General features: G+C 43.7%; 1 protein-coding gene across 1 annotated transcript in view; it reads left to right on the top strand.

Annotated features, from left to right (window-relative positions):
• PDE8A (phosphodiesterase 8A) overlaps positions 1-16,678 on the top strand; it is a 487,954-nt gene that overhangs the window by 375,825 nt on the left and 95,451 nt on the right. The gene's annotated exons all lie outside the window — the stretch shown is intronic.

Here is a 16,678-nt window from a genome sequence, read left to right on the forward strand (position 1 = left end):
GGAAAGCAGTTAGCACAAATGCTCGTAGCCTAAGTAAAAAGGTTCAAGATCTGCAAGCCCTGATGTTTGACGAAGACTTGGATATTGTTGCTATTACAGAGACATGGTTCAATGACTGTCAGGAATAGGATGCGACCATACTGGGTTATAATCTTTTTAGGAAGGCTAGGGAGGGCCAAAGAGGTGGAGGAGTGGGGCTGTATGTGAAAATATCAGAGCAACTGAAATGCAGGGGATCCAGGGAAAGGAAGAAGCTATAGAAAGTGAAGATGGAACCTGTATCCACACAGGTGTTATCTACAGACCTCCAGTACAAACGGAGAAGCTGGACAAGGATCTGATGGATGATATCCATAAGCTTGGTATGAAAAGGGAGGCACCGTTACTGGTAGATTTCAACTTCCCTGATGTGGATTGGAACATCCCGTCAGCAGAATCAGAAAGAAGTAGGGAGATCATGGGATGCCTGTCAAATTGTCTTGTTTAGACAAATGGTGATAGAACCCATGAGGGAAGGGACAACACTGAATCTAGTGCTCACAAATGGAGGCAGTGTTTCCAATGTCTGGGTGAGTGCCCTCCTAGGCAATAGCGATCATCACACAATATGGTTTTATATAAGAGCAAAAGTGGAGTGTAGCCACACAAAACTCAAAGTACTGGATTTCAGATGTACTGATTTTGGTAAAATGGGCGAATACCTGAAGGAGAGGCTGATGGCATGGGTGAAGTAGAATCACACTGGTCCAAGCTGAAAGCTGCTATACGTATTGCAACTGAGCTTTACACAAGGAAAGTAAACAAGAGCAAGAGATACAAGAAGCTTATATGGTTCTCTAAACAGGTGCTGAAAAAATAAGGACAAAAAGAGCCTTCGTTCAAGAAATACAGATGGATGCAACAGGAGGATCACGGAAGAGATTATCGGCTTAAACTCAAAGAAGCCAAGAGGGAAATACAGCTAGCGAAAGCACAGGTGGAATTAAAAATGGCTAAAGATGTAAAGCAAGGTGACAAGACCTTTTTCAGGATACTGAGGGAACTGGCGGGACATCTTAAGGATTTATTTAATAGATCTTTAGAAACTGAAGTAGTTCCTCTGGACTGGAGACAAGCTGATGTGGTCCCTCTTCACAAAAGCAGGGACAGGGAAGAAGTGGGAAACTACAGGCCAATAAGCCTCACATTGGTGATAGGAAAAATAATGGAGTCGCTGCTGAAGAAAAGGATAGTTAACATTCTAGAAGCCAATGGATTGCAACTTGGCTTTACCAAAGGAAAATCCTGCCAGACGAATCTGATTGACTTCTTTGACTGGGTGACCAAAGAACAGGATAAAGGACATGCACTGGATGTAATCTACTTGGATTTCAGCAACACCTTTGATACGGTCCCTCACAGAAGACTCATGAATAAGCTGAGAGGGCTGAACTTAGAACCCAAAGTGGTGAAATGGATTGGAAACTGGTTGATTGACAGGAGACAGAGGGTGGTTGGTAAATGGAATCCGCTCAGAAGAAAGGAAAGTGAGCAATGGCGTTCCTCAGGGGTCGGTGCTGGGTCCGATTCTGTTTTAATATATTTGTGAGAGATATTGCTGGTGGGTTAGAAGGAAAAGTTTGCCTTTTTGCAGATGACACAAATATAGCCAATACAGTGGATACCCTGGAGGGTGTAGAAACCATGAGAAGGGATCTCTAAACATTGAAAGGATGGTCAATGGTCTGACAGTTAAAATTTAATGCTAAGAAGGGCAGAGTGATGCACTTGGGGTGCAAAAATCCAAAAGTGATATACCAGATAGGAGGGGAGAGATTGGTAAGCTCGGTTCAGGCAAGGGACAATGGCGTCTGAGGATCTCAAGGTAACGAAACAGTGTGAAAAGGCAGTGGCCGTGGCCAGAAGGATGCTAGGCAGCATAGAAAGGGGTATAACCAGCAGAAGAAAGGAGGTGTTGATGCATCAGTACAGTTTATTGGTGAGGCTTCACTTGGAGTATTGTGTTCAGTTTTGGAGGCTGTGTCTTGCTTAAGATGTAAAAAGTCTGGAATCAGTTCAAAGAAAAGCAACAAATATGGTATCCGGTTTGCATAGCAAGACATACGAGGAGAGACTTTATGACCTGAACATGTATATCCTGAAGGAAAGGAGAACCAGGGGTGATATGATACGGACATTGAGATATTTGAAAGGTATTAATCCGCAAACAAACTTCTTCCAGAAACAGGAAAGTGGTAGAACTAGAGGACATGAATTGAGGTTGAAGGGGGGCCAACTCAAGAATAATGTCGGGAAGTATTTTTTCACAAGAGGGTGGTTGGATACTTGGCATGCTCTTCTGCGACAAGTGGTGGAGGTGAAAACTGTAATGGAATTCAAAAACGCGTAGGATAAACACATAGGAATCCTGTTTAGAAGGAATCGATCCAAAGAAGCTTAGCGGAAGCTAGCTTACAATACTGGTAATTGGGAAGTAAAACCATCGCTAGGCAGACTTCTACAGTCTGTGCCCTGATCATGGCCTAGGTAGATACAGATGGGCTGGACTGGAGCTTTTCAAGGGCTTTGATGGCATCTTCAGAAGTTTTAGAACAAGGACAGTGCCAGGCAGACCTCTAGCCTATGCCCTGAAAATAGCACGAACAAATCAAGATCAGATGTATGTTATATCACCTCATACCTTTTAAGAAATGAGTACTTGAGCAGACTAGATGTACCATACAGGTCTTTATCTGCCGTCATCTACTATGTTTACTATGTAAGTGCCACCAAATATTTGGGGCCAACTTGCTGAGTAGGGTTTAATTGGGCAGGAACCTCTCCTGTCCACTTAAACCCCATGAAATGTTGACACCTTGATGTTTGAAGCTAGAGAATAGAAATTAGAAGTCAGTAGACTCTGTTATGGTACGGGCATAACATAACATAACTATGGTATTTGTACACCACTCTAACCGCAAAGCTCTAAGCAGTTCACAACACTCATTAAAAACCAGGACAATCAGGAGATCCTGGAGGCGCACAATCTCTCCACGTGAACGAAGTTTGGGAGGCTGGTTAGTATTCCTGATGCTGTGTTATATGTATTGTAGTGTTGTGGGGAGGGGAGGAGGAAGAGGGAGGAAGGGAGTAAAGGTTGGTGATGATTTGGCTCAGTTGTTCTTATTTTACTTGCTACGTGATATCTATTTGTGTATTGTATGGGTGGTTTGTTTGTATAATGGCTTGGATACATCATCAATAAAAATTGTTGGAAATCTAAAAGCCAGGACAATCTCCCAGGAGTTACAACATAAGTTAAATATCAAACAGTAGCTCTAGTGATATAGACAAAATAAACTTCTGGAAAAGATAAGTTTTCAAGATTTTTCCTAAATAATGCTTAGGATTCAATCAGAATGAAAATTCTTGCCAAAATTTAGGGGCTTGATATGCCAACAGTAATTCATAGATTTTCAGTCTCTTAGTAAAACTGGTCAGTGGTCTCCGTCATAAAGCATATGGGGACAGACTTAAGGCTCTGTATACATTGGAAGAAAGGCGTGAGACAGGGGATATGATAGAGATATTTAAATACCTCTGTGGCATTAACGTACAGGAGATGAGCCACTTTCAAATTAAGAAAAACTCTGGAATGAGAGGGCATAGGATGAAGTAAGTTATAGGCTCAGGAGTAATCTGAGGAAATACTTTTTCGCAGACAGGGTACTAGATGTGTAGAATCAGCTCCCGGTGGAGGTGGTGGAGACAAGGACTGTGTCTGAATTTAAGAAAGCGTGGGACAGGCACGTGGGACCTCTTAGGGAAAGGAGGAGATAGTGATGTACTGTGGATGGGCAGACTGGATGGGCCATTTGGCTCTTAACTGCCATCATGTTTCTATGTTTCTACCTAGCTGGTCCACTTCTTGCTGCACAATCTCTGCCAGGGGCCTCTGGTAGACTGAGTCAGCAAGTCCATGTGCATCAGGGAGAGATGATCTATGCCTTGGCTGGGGGAGGTTTGTTTTGGGAGAGCCTTCTTCCTCCCTCCCCCCCCCCCCAAAAAAAAAAAAAACACTAACCAGCCATTTTGAGTCAGTCAGTGAGGGATGAAAATGTAAACAGAAATTAATGATCTGTAGATTATGGCTGCACTAAAATGGCCATGGCCACTTCAGTGAGTCATTTTACCATGGCAGTGTGCTATATATCATTAATTTAATGCATCTTAGTTAAAATTGTCATGTTAAAAGCATTAACCTGCCACTTTTAGTGCTGGTTAGTACATAATGAGGCATATTTTCAAAGCACTTAGCCTTCCAAAGTTCCATAGGTTTCTATAGAACTTTGGAAGGCTAAGTGCTTTGAAAATATGCATGATAACTACTTAAAATTGATACATTCACTTGCTATACTTCATATTGCATGAACTGTGCTGCTAAATGATTTACAATCATAAAATGGAATAAAAAAGAAATTAGAAAAGTATGTAGAACAGCAGCTGGGAAGCAGGGGGCAGAGAGAGAGAGAGAGATTGTTAGTTGAAGGTGAAACTAGTATGCTACTATAGTCCCAGTAGTGATGGCATACGCATAGAAGTAATGAAAGAGAGAATTATAGGAATACGAGTTGTCAGTTAGGATATTTTTTTGGTGGAGTTGTGAAGCACAAAAAACAGCTTCTAGCAAATTAAATTACGTTTACTACACTATTTTCTAGCATATACTGTAGTTGCTCTGTTTTATTTTTTCATATAGGAATTGTGAAGCACCCAAAACAATGGAGGGGCCTTTATCTCATTCAGGCTTTAACACAAAATATCAGGTGAAAACCTTAAAGAGGCAGTTGCAAAGCAGGAGTTCTTCTTACCATTTTATAGTTTAAGATTTAGTATAGTTTAATTGTTTCTATATCCCTATTCTACTTTTAATATTGTAAATGAAACTTCTTGAGAGTAAATTCCTGAAAAATTAATGGTAGACTGGGGTTTACACTCTAAATAAAGGTGGTGGTTTCTGTGTACCTCACCTCACTTTTTCAGTGCCGGCCTTCACTTTGTCAAAAGGAGTACTGGCCTCTTCCAGTATGGCTTGTCTTCAGTACCTCTAAAGACAGTAAAAATGTTTACAAGTTTTTCTAGTTTTCTTAAAGGACCCAATATTAAACATTTATGGGTACATAGTGGATGTGAAGTAGTAAAGTTTCCTGACCAGTTTGCCGTGGCATATCTGTGTGCGTTCAGACCTGATCAGGGACTTGGCATTGAAAAGTCACCACCAGAGCTGCCAAGGGGTCCCAATTTTTGAGAGGGAGATTTTAGTACATGCCCTAACCCCACCCACTCTGCCTAAGCTCCACCCAATCTATCTCATGGCTCCGCCCCCTGGCATACCTCAATCCTACAGCCATTCCAGAAAATATTTTATTTACACCAGTGACAGCAGGGATGAATAAGAGGGAGTGTTTCCGTTCACTCTATTAAACCCCCTATCCAACATCTGTTCCCCCCAGGGATATAACCCCCCCCCCCTCCACTTTGAACTTAAGCCCACTCCAAAATTGTGGCACTGGTTGAATCGTTGGCAGAGCTTCCCAAGCCTAACTAGTTGAAGAGGTTCACTATATGAGCCTCCTACCATGCTGTTTGAGCAGTGCAGCACTCGGCAGCATTCTTCAACCACCAGTGTCATCCCTCCCGCATGTGCTCAGTTCAGGCACTTGAAAGTGGAAAATGAGATGATATCTTTTTATTGTACTAACCTAATACCTTTTTCAATTAGCTTTCAGAGGCCAAAACCTCTGCCTCAGGTCAAATCAGGTCAGGACAGTGTACTGCTGTTATAGTATCCTCTTCTGACCTGAGGAAGGAAGTGTTGGTCTGTGAAAGCTAATCAAAAATGTATTAAAACCAATCCAATATAAAGGTACCACCTTATTTTCTATTTTATGTTTTATTTGCATTTATTAACCTTTATTAACACAGCTACCACTTTACTTTATCCTAAATTCAAAATAAAAATTATTTTCTGTACCTTTGTTGTCTGCCCATTTACTTTTTCTAATTGTGTTGATCCCAATCTCTTGATTCTACTTTCCTTCGTCTTCTCATAACTCTCTCGCCAGCATTTCCTGTTCATTTGTCATTTTTCTCTCTTCTTTTTCTTTTGTTTTCTTCAACTTATTTTTCTGTCTCCGGGTTTAATTCATTCTTACTATCCAGTCTTTAATTTCTCTTTTTACATCATCTACCTATGGCTTTTCCAGTCTTTAATTTCCCTCATTTAACTTCATCGATGTATGGCTTTTCATCTTTTCCTCACTCTTGTACTCCCCATGCCCCTTCCTCTTATTCTCCAGTCTTTCACTAATTCTATCCTCTCCACCTTTCCATCTAGCTGCTCCCCTCTTTCTCTCCCCATCCTTCCAATGTCTCCACCTTTCTCTCTGCACCCTTCTATCCAGCTTCTCCCCTCTCTCTCCCTATCCTTCCATCCAGCGCCTTCCCTCTTCCTCCCCATCCTTCCATCCATCTTCCCTCTTTCTCTCCCCTCTTTCTCTCCCCATCCTTCCATCCGTCTTCCCTCTTTCTCTCCCCATCCTTCCATCCGTCTTCCCTCTTTCTCTCCCCATCCTTCCACCCGTCTTCCCTCTTTCTCTATCTATCTTTTTCCATTCATCATTTACCCCTCTCTCCCTTCTTTCAGTGTATCTCCTCTTTCTCCCCCTACCCTTCCATCCATCATCTCCCGTCTTTCTCTCTCTATCCATCTACCCAGGGGCTCCCCTTTTCTCCCTAGCAGCTTCTCTCTCTCCTGCCTTCCTGGCTCCATGTCTCCTCTTTCTACTTGTACCTCTCTATCATCCAGCTTCCCACTCTTCTACCATTTTCTCCCCTCTACTCTCTTTTAGCACCTTCTGCCTCCATCTCTGCATCCTTCACAAGAAACAGACGCCAATGTGTGCTTTTGCTTGGGTCTTCTGTTTCTCATGACCAGTGCCTTACGGCTTGCATGGGCTTCCTTCTGCTTCCAAAAGAAATCAAAACCGGCAGCTTTTGCAGAAAGAATCATGAGAGAAGCATGAAAATCATGGGAAATCCTCTCTTCCAACACCCTAACGCCTACTTCGACATGGCGTTATTTTTTGCAGTGGTAAGGCAGTTTTGTTTTGGGCGTTCTTTTCTGAGCATTGGGGAGGAATACAAAATGACCTCATTTATATGAGCTTAACTACATTTGCATGCTATCTGCACTATTGCCTGGTGTGCTCGTTTCCCACGCTAGACCCCTCTGAACATTCTGCACAGGTAAATGCAGGTACTAGTACGATGTTAATGGACTCTAGCGCCCGTGTTTACTTTTGAGCATCAGTGCCTATATGCAGTGTTTAAAAACTGAGCAAAAGACTTACTTTTTCAGCTACAGATATCTGTAGGATCTCCTTAATGCTTTCTTTTGTGTAGTCTTGTGTGCTTGTTCCTGAGTCTTAAAAGCTTCTTACTACTCCTCCCATTAATTAAGCCTTATTATCAATGCTCCTGCAGCTGTGAAAAGGTTTTCTCAAAGCACTGTAAAAGATTAGAGAGAAATGCATAACTATTAAAGTAACATAGTAAATGACGGCATATAAAGACCTGTACGGTCCATCCAGTCTGCCCAACAAGATAAACTAATTTACATGGTATGTGTTACTTTATATGTATACCAGAGTTTGACTTGTCCTTGCCTTTCTCAGGGCACAGACCGTAGAAGTCTGCCCAGTACTGTTCTTGTACTAAGTTCTGAAGCTAACATCGAAGCCCCTTAAAATTTACGCTCCAGCCCATCCCTATCTATTCAGTCACGATCAGGGCATATACTGTAGAAGTATGCCCAGCTCCCATTTTGTTTCCCAATTACTGGCGTCGCCACCCAGTCTCCGCTAAGATTCCGACAAAGAAACTTGCATTATCATCCCTACTCCCTTTTCTTCAGTCCTGTGTGCTTGCTTCAGTGTCTGGCAGAGAAGCAGTTGCTTGATCCTTAAAAGGCTTTTTCATTTAAGTCAGCATGATTGAATTTCTAAAGGCGAGAAGCATGGTTAATGTGCCATCTACTGCTGTTTGCATGTTCTGGAGATAGCATTTTTATTATTTACATACTAATGCATATTAAGCTGTGGTAAAATTGTGAGACTATCACCTGGAGCTGCCCTGGTGTGACTGGGCATCACTTCAGTCAGCCACTTGACCTCCAGGGATAGTCAGAAGGTACTGGGAGGCGGGATGCTGTCAATCTTGAAACAAAAGTGTAGGGTTTGGAGGTAACATATTTGCGTAATGCCTTTCCATAACTTGTGGGATGTGAGAAGGGGAGTGTTGTGTGTCTCACAACTGCACCATCACTAATTTGAGCTGGGAAGTCTATTTATTGCACCAGGCTGGCTCCTTTAAGGTGCTTCTTGGAAACATTGGCCCACTGCTCGCCTTCTTTCTTCCTCTAAATGCACCACCTGTTCCTCTGATCCCATTCCCACCAATCTGCTTACCAACATCTCTCCTACAGTTAACCCCTCAATCTGTCACATCCTCAACCTCTCTCTCTCTCCACTGCTACTGTCCCTGACACCTTCAAGCACGCTGTAGTCACACCACTTCTCAAAAAACCATCACTTGACCCCACCTGTCCCTCCAACTACCGCCCCATCTCTCTTCTACCCTTCTTCTCCAAATTACTTGAACGCGCTGTCCACAGCCGCTGCTTTGATTTCCTCTCCTCTCAGGCCGTCCTCAATCCACTTCAATCCGGCTTTCGCCCACTACACTCAACAGAAACAGCACTCTCTAAAGTCTGCAATGACCAGTTCCTTGCCAAATCCAAAGGTCACTATTCCATCCTCATCCTCCTCGACCTATCTGCCGCCTTTGACACCGTCAATCATAATTTACTTCTTGACACACTGTCATTCGGGTTCCAGGGCTCCATCCTCTCCTGGTTCTCTTCGTATCTTTCCAACGCACCTTCAGAGTATTTTCTAATGGCTCTTCTTCCACCCCCGTCCCACTCTCTGTTGGGGTTCCTCAAGGATCTGTCCTTGGACCGCTTCTTTTCTCGATATACACCTCTTCCCTGGGCTCGCTGATCTCATCACATGGTTTCCAGTACCATCTCTATGCTGATGACACCCAGCCTTACCTCTCCACTCCCGACATCACAGTCGAAACCCAGGCCAAAGTTTCGGCCTGCCTTTCAGACATCGCTGCCTGGATGTCCAACCGGCATCTGAAACTGAATATGGCAAAGACTGAGCTCCTTGTCTTTCCACCCAAACCCTCTTCTCCTCTTCCCCCACTTTCCGTCTCTGTTGACAACGCCCTCATCCTCCCCGTCTCTTCAGCCTGCAATCTCAGAGTCATTTTCGACTCCTCCCTCTCCTTCTCTGCCTATATCCAGCAGACAGCTAAGACCTGTCGCTTCTTCCTCTATAATATTAGCAAAATTCGCCCATTCCTCTCTGAACAGACCACCCGAACCCTCGTCCACTCGCTCGTTACCTCTCGTCTTGACTATTGCAACCTTCTCCTCACTGGCCTCCCGCTTGGCCACCTATTCCCTCTTCAACCTGTCCAAAATTCCGCCGCACGTCTTATCTACCGCGTGAACCGATACTCTCATATCACCCCTCTCCTCAAGTCGCTTCACTGGCTCCCGATCCGCTACCGTATATAGTTCAAGCTTCTCCTATTGACCTTCAAGTGCACTCAATCTGCAGCCCCCCATTACCTCTCTACTCTCCTCTCCCTGTATGTTCCCACCCGTAACCTCCGCTCTCAGGATAAATCACTCCTATCTGTACCCTTCTCCACCACCGCTAACTCCAGACTCCGCCCCTTCTGCCTCACATCACCTTATGCCTGGAACAGACTTAAGCCCATACGCCATGCGCCCTCCCTGCCCATTTTCAAGTCCTTACTCAAAGCCCATCTCTTCTCCCTTGCATTTGGTGCCTAACCACCTTCCCCATTCATGATACCTACACTGACTACATAGTTTGTTACCTTTAGATTGTAAGCTCTCTTGAGCAGGGACTGTCCTTCCCCATGTTTAAACTTGTACAGCGCTGCATAACCCTGGCAGCGCTATAGAAATGCTAAGTAGTAGTAGTAGTACATGTAAGTGGTTTAATGCTTCTGGGGAAATGTTAACATCACCAATGGAGGTGTTGTCAACCTCCCATGAATAACACAACTTTCAAAGTTTACCATGTGCTGTGTTATTTGATTTACATAATAATGAGCTACTTTACAGTCCAATAGGTAATGATGCAGATGCTCTTTCTATGCCTCTCAGCTGTGGAACTGCTCTGTAAGCAGTGTGAAGGGATAAACACCCAGAATTTTTTTTTGAGTACCCAAGTGGGATGCACACAGAGGAACAGCTTGTTGGATTTTCTTTGTTTATTTGCCTATGACCCTCTCATGGCTGCACCCCTTTTTCAGAGCCCTGTGACTAAAAATGCACACGTAAATTTCAGTTAAGGCCAATTAGTGCAGATGATAATTAGCACCCAATTATCAGTGCTAATTCTCATTCAGTTAAATTGTGCACGCAAATTGGGTGCACATCTAAATTTGCACACCCAATTTTAAGCGCCATTTATAGAAATTCGGGGATGATGTAGCTCATGTTTACAATACATTGGGCCAGATTTTCACGTGTTATAGGTTTTTAAAGCCTGTTAATTACCCTTTACTACGTGTTATTAACCATAATGCAACTTTTTAAATAGGCCCTTAAATGTGGTTTTAGCATGCACATGTGGAGGGTAATTTTTTAACACGGTGCCTAGTTTTAGAGATGTAGAAGGCATCTATTTTTAGCCTATTTTTGTAAGATACATAGGCGTCTGTATCTTTACAAGATACTAGAACAAATCCTATAGAAATCACGCTTAGATTGAAAGTGTGGACATTACACCTCCTCAAGAGTAAGCGTAAAAGTTAGTGTATATTTTATAATATATGTGCATAAATCATAACTTTGCACTCCACCTCTGAACACTCCTACTCTGTCACCTTTAAGAACCTGCCTGTTTGCACTGTTTGTACTTTTAGACATGAGGTAATTTTTTACGTGCATTTTAAGCACAATTTATAAAATTACCTCCTTCAGTTTCACAAATGTGCATATTAAGAATAATTTTATATAGACTTTTTCATGTATAAAGTATGTTCTACACTAGAGGGCATGTGAAACCAAATCTGTGGCCAAAATTCGCCAATCCAGTTGCAACCGAAACCAGCCCAGATGCTAAACAGGAACAGCCCCCACTCCCTCCTTTGCTGCCCCCCCAAACTGAAGGAGCTCCCACTTCTTCTCTCCCTCCCCACTTGAACAGAAGAAGCCCCCTTCCCAGACCCACTTGAAGGGTTGTGCCCCCACCGGAGGCCTTCCTTACCATCCTAGTGGTCTAATAGCTAGCCATTTGACCAGAACAAGGCCAAATGCAAATTTCAGGCCAATTTGGGCACTGAAACCAGAATTTGGTTGGCCTCTATTCTACAGATGGAAACAAGCTCTTAAATTATTGTGCTGTCAAATAGATGCATTAAGTATGTTTGCTGACAATATGGTGTGTAGGCATTCCAAAGGGGTATACTTTGGGGTTTATTTTCAAAGCACATAGACTTACAAAGTTGCATAGGTTACTATCAGGCTCATTTTCAAAAGAGAAAAACATCCAAAAATTGACATAAGTCTGCATTTGGACGTTTATCTCACAAAGATGTCCAAATCAGCATTTTCGAAACCTATTTTTAGATATCTTTCTCTGAAGTCCGTCAGAAGGACATCTAAATCTCAATGGGCATGCTAGGGGTGTGTTCAAGGCGGGACTTGGGCGTACCTAAGACTTAGACGTCTTTCAGCCATAATGGAACAAAACAAAAACGTCCAAGACTAAAACTTAGACATTTTGAGCTAGACCTCTTTTGAGCTAGACCTGTTTTTATAACAAATAGCTACAGTGGGAATTGAACCCACTTCCCCAGGATCAAAGTCTGCTGCACTAACCACTTGGCTACTCCTCTACTCCACACAAGAGGTGCCCCAAATGACCAGATGACCACTGGATGGAATCGGGGATCATCTCCCCTTACTCCCCCAGTGGTCACTATCCCCCTCCCACCCCAAAAAATGTGATTAAAATATTACTTGCCAGCTTCACATGTTATACTCAGGTCCATTAGAATAGCATGCAGGTCCCTGGAGTAGTCTAATAGTGGTGAAGTGCACTGCAGATAGGTGGGCCCAGGCTTCTACATCCCTCTACTTGTTACAATTGTGGAGGAAGCTGTGAGCCCTCCAAAACCCACCCGAAACCTACTGTACCCACATATTGGTGCTCCCTTTACCTGTAAGGGCTATGATAGTGGTGTACAGTTGGGGGTGGTGGGTTTTGGGGGGCTCAGCAGACAAGGTAAGGGAGCAATGGTGAGATGTGTACCTGGGAGCATTTTATAAAGTCCACTGCAGTGTCCCCAAGGATGCCCTATTGCTTTCCTGGGATGTCACTTTTCCATCCACCTGATGCCAATTTTCTATTTTTTTTAATAACATCTGAGCCTTGTGTCTATTGTTTATCATTAGATTTGGCTTTGAATTCAGATTTATAGATGAAAAGGAGGTCTCATTACATATATCTAAATACCAGAGTGCTATTTTTCCATACTTCATAGCAAGAGTGTACATTCCCTAATTACTTGTCCCAATGCAACTGAAGCTTTTACCTCCTCAGTGCATGTAAATGGTTTCATCCCTGTGTGGATTCTCTTATGCCGTGTGAGTCTTTCTTTCCAACCAAAGCTTTTACCACACTCAGGACATGTAAATGGTTTCACTCCTGTGTGTATTCTCTGGTGCATTGTGAGGTTTACCTTCTGACCAAAGCTTTTACCAGACTCTATATATGCAAATGGTTTCTCTCCCGTGTGGACTTTCTGATGCACTTTGAGATTTACATTACAACCAAAGCTTTTACCACACTTAGAACATGTGAATGGTTTCACTTTATTGTGGATTTTCTTGTGTATTTTGTACATTTTGCATTTGGATGTATTTGTTTGAAAATGGACCAAAAAATAAAACATCCAAATCACAAAACATTTTTCCAAACAGCATTTTCAAAGAGAAAAGATATTTTGTAGAAAATGACCTTTCCTGTTCTGATTTTGGATATTTTACAAAAAACGTCCAAATTCAGACTTAGATGTCATATCGAAACATGCCCCTTGTGCATTTGACTTGCCCAAAGTCACAAGGAGCAGCAGTGGGAATTGAACCCATGTTGCCAGGATCAAAGCCCACTGCACTAACCATTAAGCCACTCCTCTTCTGTTTTGGACGTCTTTTGTTCGAAAATGGACCAAAAAAAAGGGCGTCCAAATCACAAGATGTCCATAGCATTTTCGAACACAAAAGATAGACGTCTATCTTTTTCGAAAATGACCTTCTTTCCTGTTCAGAATTTTTGACGTTTTTGTAAAACGTCAAAATTCTGATTTAGACGTTCTATCGAAAATGCCCCTCTATGTAACTTTGTAAGTCTAAATGATTTGTAAATACGCCTCTTTGGGTGAAGCTGGGGCAGAATTATGAGTCAGTTTTATATTTTATAAAACATGCATGTACATGCATAGAACAGATGCACACATTTATATCTTTGGAATAGGTGTAATTGTGTATATGAGAAAATGTTCACTCCTGCTGCTGGTTCTGGGTTCCTGTTTTATAAAGGCACAGGGGCACCTGCTGATTTTATAAAACAGGTACACTTTTGAATATTCCACTTAGGAGCCCTTTTCTAAAATTACCTCCTAAGAGCTTTTTAGCTTCTTTAATTGCCTAGATATCATATTTTCCGAGGACAAGCAAGACCTTGTTTTTCACATATGGGTGGCGTCATCTGATGAAGCCTGGTGCAGATGCTGCCCGGCATAATATCTCATTAATAAGCTTTTGGTAGCATCCCACCATGAATGCACAGGTACCTTCCCGCCTGACACGCGAACGTGGGTCCAGCAGTCTTTCGTTTTCCACAGAGCAGGAAGGTTGCATCTGTGATCTTTCCTGAGCACGTCAAATGTTTCTTTTTGGGGCGCCTTGCATTGTGCGGTTTTGCGCTCCTTCTTCACATCCTTTTTATTTTCTCCACTTCAGTGTGTCTCCTAGCAAGTTTTATGCATTTCTGACATTTTGTGATTTTTCAGCCCCAAGATCTTCTTGAGCTGTGTTGCATTGAAAGTTTTCAGGCATAGCTTAGCTTTACTTCTCTCTCATTGAGCCCTTTGATTTGGGCCATTTTCCTCTACATGGCCCAGAAGGTTCTGGGCAGCTTTATGCTAGGTGCAGTAGGACCCCATAACCGGTGTATCCAGTACTTGGGACTGGACCATAGGGGTCTTAATTGAGTTCTCTGTCGGTGCATGCAGAAGAGGACACAAAAGAGCCTAGGAAGCTCAGTGTGAAAGTCTTTTGATGATCAGTCCTGTCCATCAGCATCGGTGACACCAGGGACTGTGGGCACCGGCATCAAGACCAGCCGACATCAGGCTTGATACCGCAGAGGTGTGTGCATTCCATGTCCTTGTCAGTACCACAAATTTCCGAAGACCGGCATGTTGCAATTGCAAAGAAGCATCAACATCATTTACCCTCAACACACAGTACCGGGAGCTTCAGAGCATCAGGATCAGTGGTCTCTGAGAGGTGTCAGTATCAAGAGGATCGCTATCCTTCCTTGGTGATGGTACCCTCTGGTCATCACCTGGCCCCTCAGACTATCTCTGCACTGCCCCCCCCCCCCCCCAGTCTTTACTCAAGCCTACCCTTAATGAGAAAATATGGGCTGTGCTCTAGGAGGAGCTGGGGGACTTCTGCAGGTGCAGAGTGCTTAGGCATCAAGGGCGCTTGCACCAACCACGGTACAGCCCCAGGTGCCCAAAGGTGCTTGTGCCAGCCACGGCACAACCCCAGGTGCTCATCAGCTATAGCACAGTCCTAGGTGCCTGAGGAGGCACAGTCTAGGGAGAAGTCCTGGACACCAGTATCACGTAGAGCGTCAGGGTCAGTGCACACCTGCTTGATGCAGCCCTTGACGTCAGGGGAAGATATTTCTTTTGAGTCTGGAGGTAGAACTGTACCTCAACGCTCTTCGACGCATGGCTGTTTGTCTGGCAGGCAAGTTGCACACTTGTAATTCCCATGATGACTACTTATCAGAGTCTGATTCAGACCTTTCCTTGGAGTCTAAGAGGGATCAATAGTACTCCTTGGTGGAGGAGTCCTATGGTATATCATCTGACCCTTCCCTGCCACAAAAAAGGCATAAGTCTCCTGAAGGCATATTTTTTCATGAGCTTTATGTAGGAAATGGTGGTGGCCGTCTCTTTCAAATTGTAGACTGAGGGCGAGCTTAGAGCTGAGTTGCTCACTGTTTTCCATATGTCTCCACCTAAACGCCTCTGTCTTTCCATATGACACTTCATAAAATACGCACTGTACAGGCGCCAGGAAGGCCCAGTTACCACACCACTCCTTGGTAGTTGAATCTGCCCTCAAATGAGCTCGAAGTTAGACATCTCATACCGCTGCTTTTCCGGGAAGGGTGGCCCGAACCCTGGACTCTTTTGGGAGACAGCTTTATCAGGCCTCGATGCTTCTCAACCGCATTCAGACCTACCAGCTCTACACTACTATCTACTTGAGGTGTAGACTGCGCTCATGTTCATGGACTGTCTCCCCATGGATAAGGCTGCTAAATTCTTAAGCTGACCCAATCTGCTCCTCAGTCCTCCTTACATTGCCTCCTGAGGAGCATAGCTGCCATTGAAGAAAGTCTCGGATGACCGGCCAGTAAGGGGGAAGTTGACTATTTTCCAAGAAAGGTGGCCCTTTGTAACCTCTAACTGCTGGATTCTTCAAATGATGCAGTGTGGTTACGGTCTGAATTGGCAAAGGAGGCCACTGGCTTGCCCACCAAAAGCGTAATACCTCAGCTCTCTTCACAAGGAAGTGCTTGCAGAGAAGCTCTCTGCCCTTCTCCAGGCCAATGCAGTTGAACATGTTCCATAAGGGCAGGAGGAAACGGGATTCTATTCCGGGCACTTCTTGTGACAAAGAAGATGGGGGGATTTCCTCCCATCCTTGGCCTCAGCACCCTGACCAAATATGTAGTCAAAAAGAACTTATTAATTATTCGTCCTAACAACATTCTGTGCCAAACCTCATACCCATTCTGGTGAGAGCACAGTCCACACCTGAGACTGCTAGTGAGCCTTGACCTTTTCCCTGGAAAGGACTAAAGCCCATTGGCAGTCCACCGTGCTTTTTGTCTCTTGATCCAAACTGATTGGGGGCAGCCATTAGTAAACACTTGCTGTCCAGTTGGCTTGTGGACTGCATTTCATTTCTTTCTCTCTTGCCTGGGCTGACTCTGGAGGGTAATGTCTCAGCTTACAATGTCAGAGCCATGGTGGTGTTGGTACCCCTATTTTGGTCAAGTAGATCAGATTTACAGAGCTGCGACTTGGGCTTCCGCCCACATATTCACATCTCACTCCTGCCCAGAATGGACTTCCCAGTTTGACAACCAGTTTGGACAGACATTTCTACAGAGTTTTTCATGCCAGTATGTATATAGTTTCGAGTTATATGCTTTTC

Source organism: Microcaecilia unicolor, chromosome 1 (assembly GCF_901765095.1).
Source record: "Microcaecilia unicolor chromosome 1, aMicUni1.1, whole genome shotgun sequence".
NCBI classification, from domain to species: domain Eukaryota; kingdom Metazoa; phylum Chordata; class Amphibia; order Gymnophiona; family Siphonopidae; genus Microcaecilia; species Microcaecilia unicolor.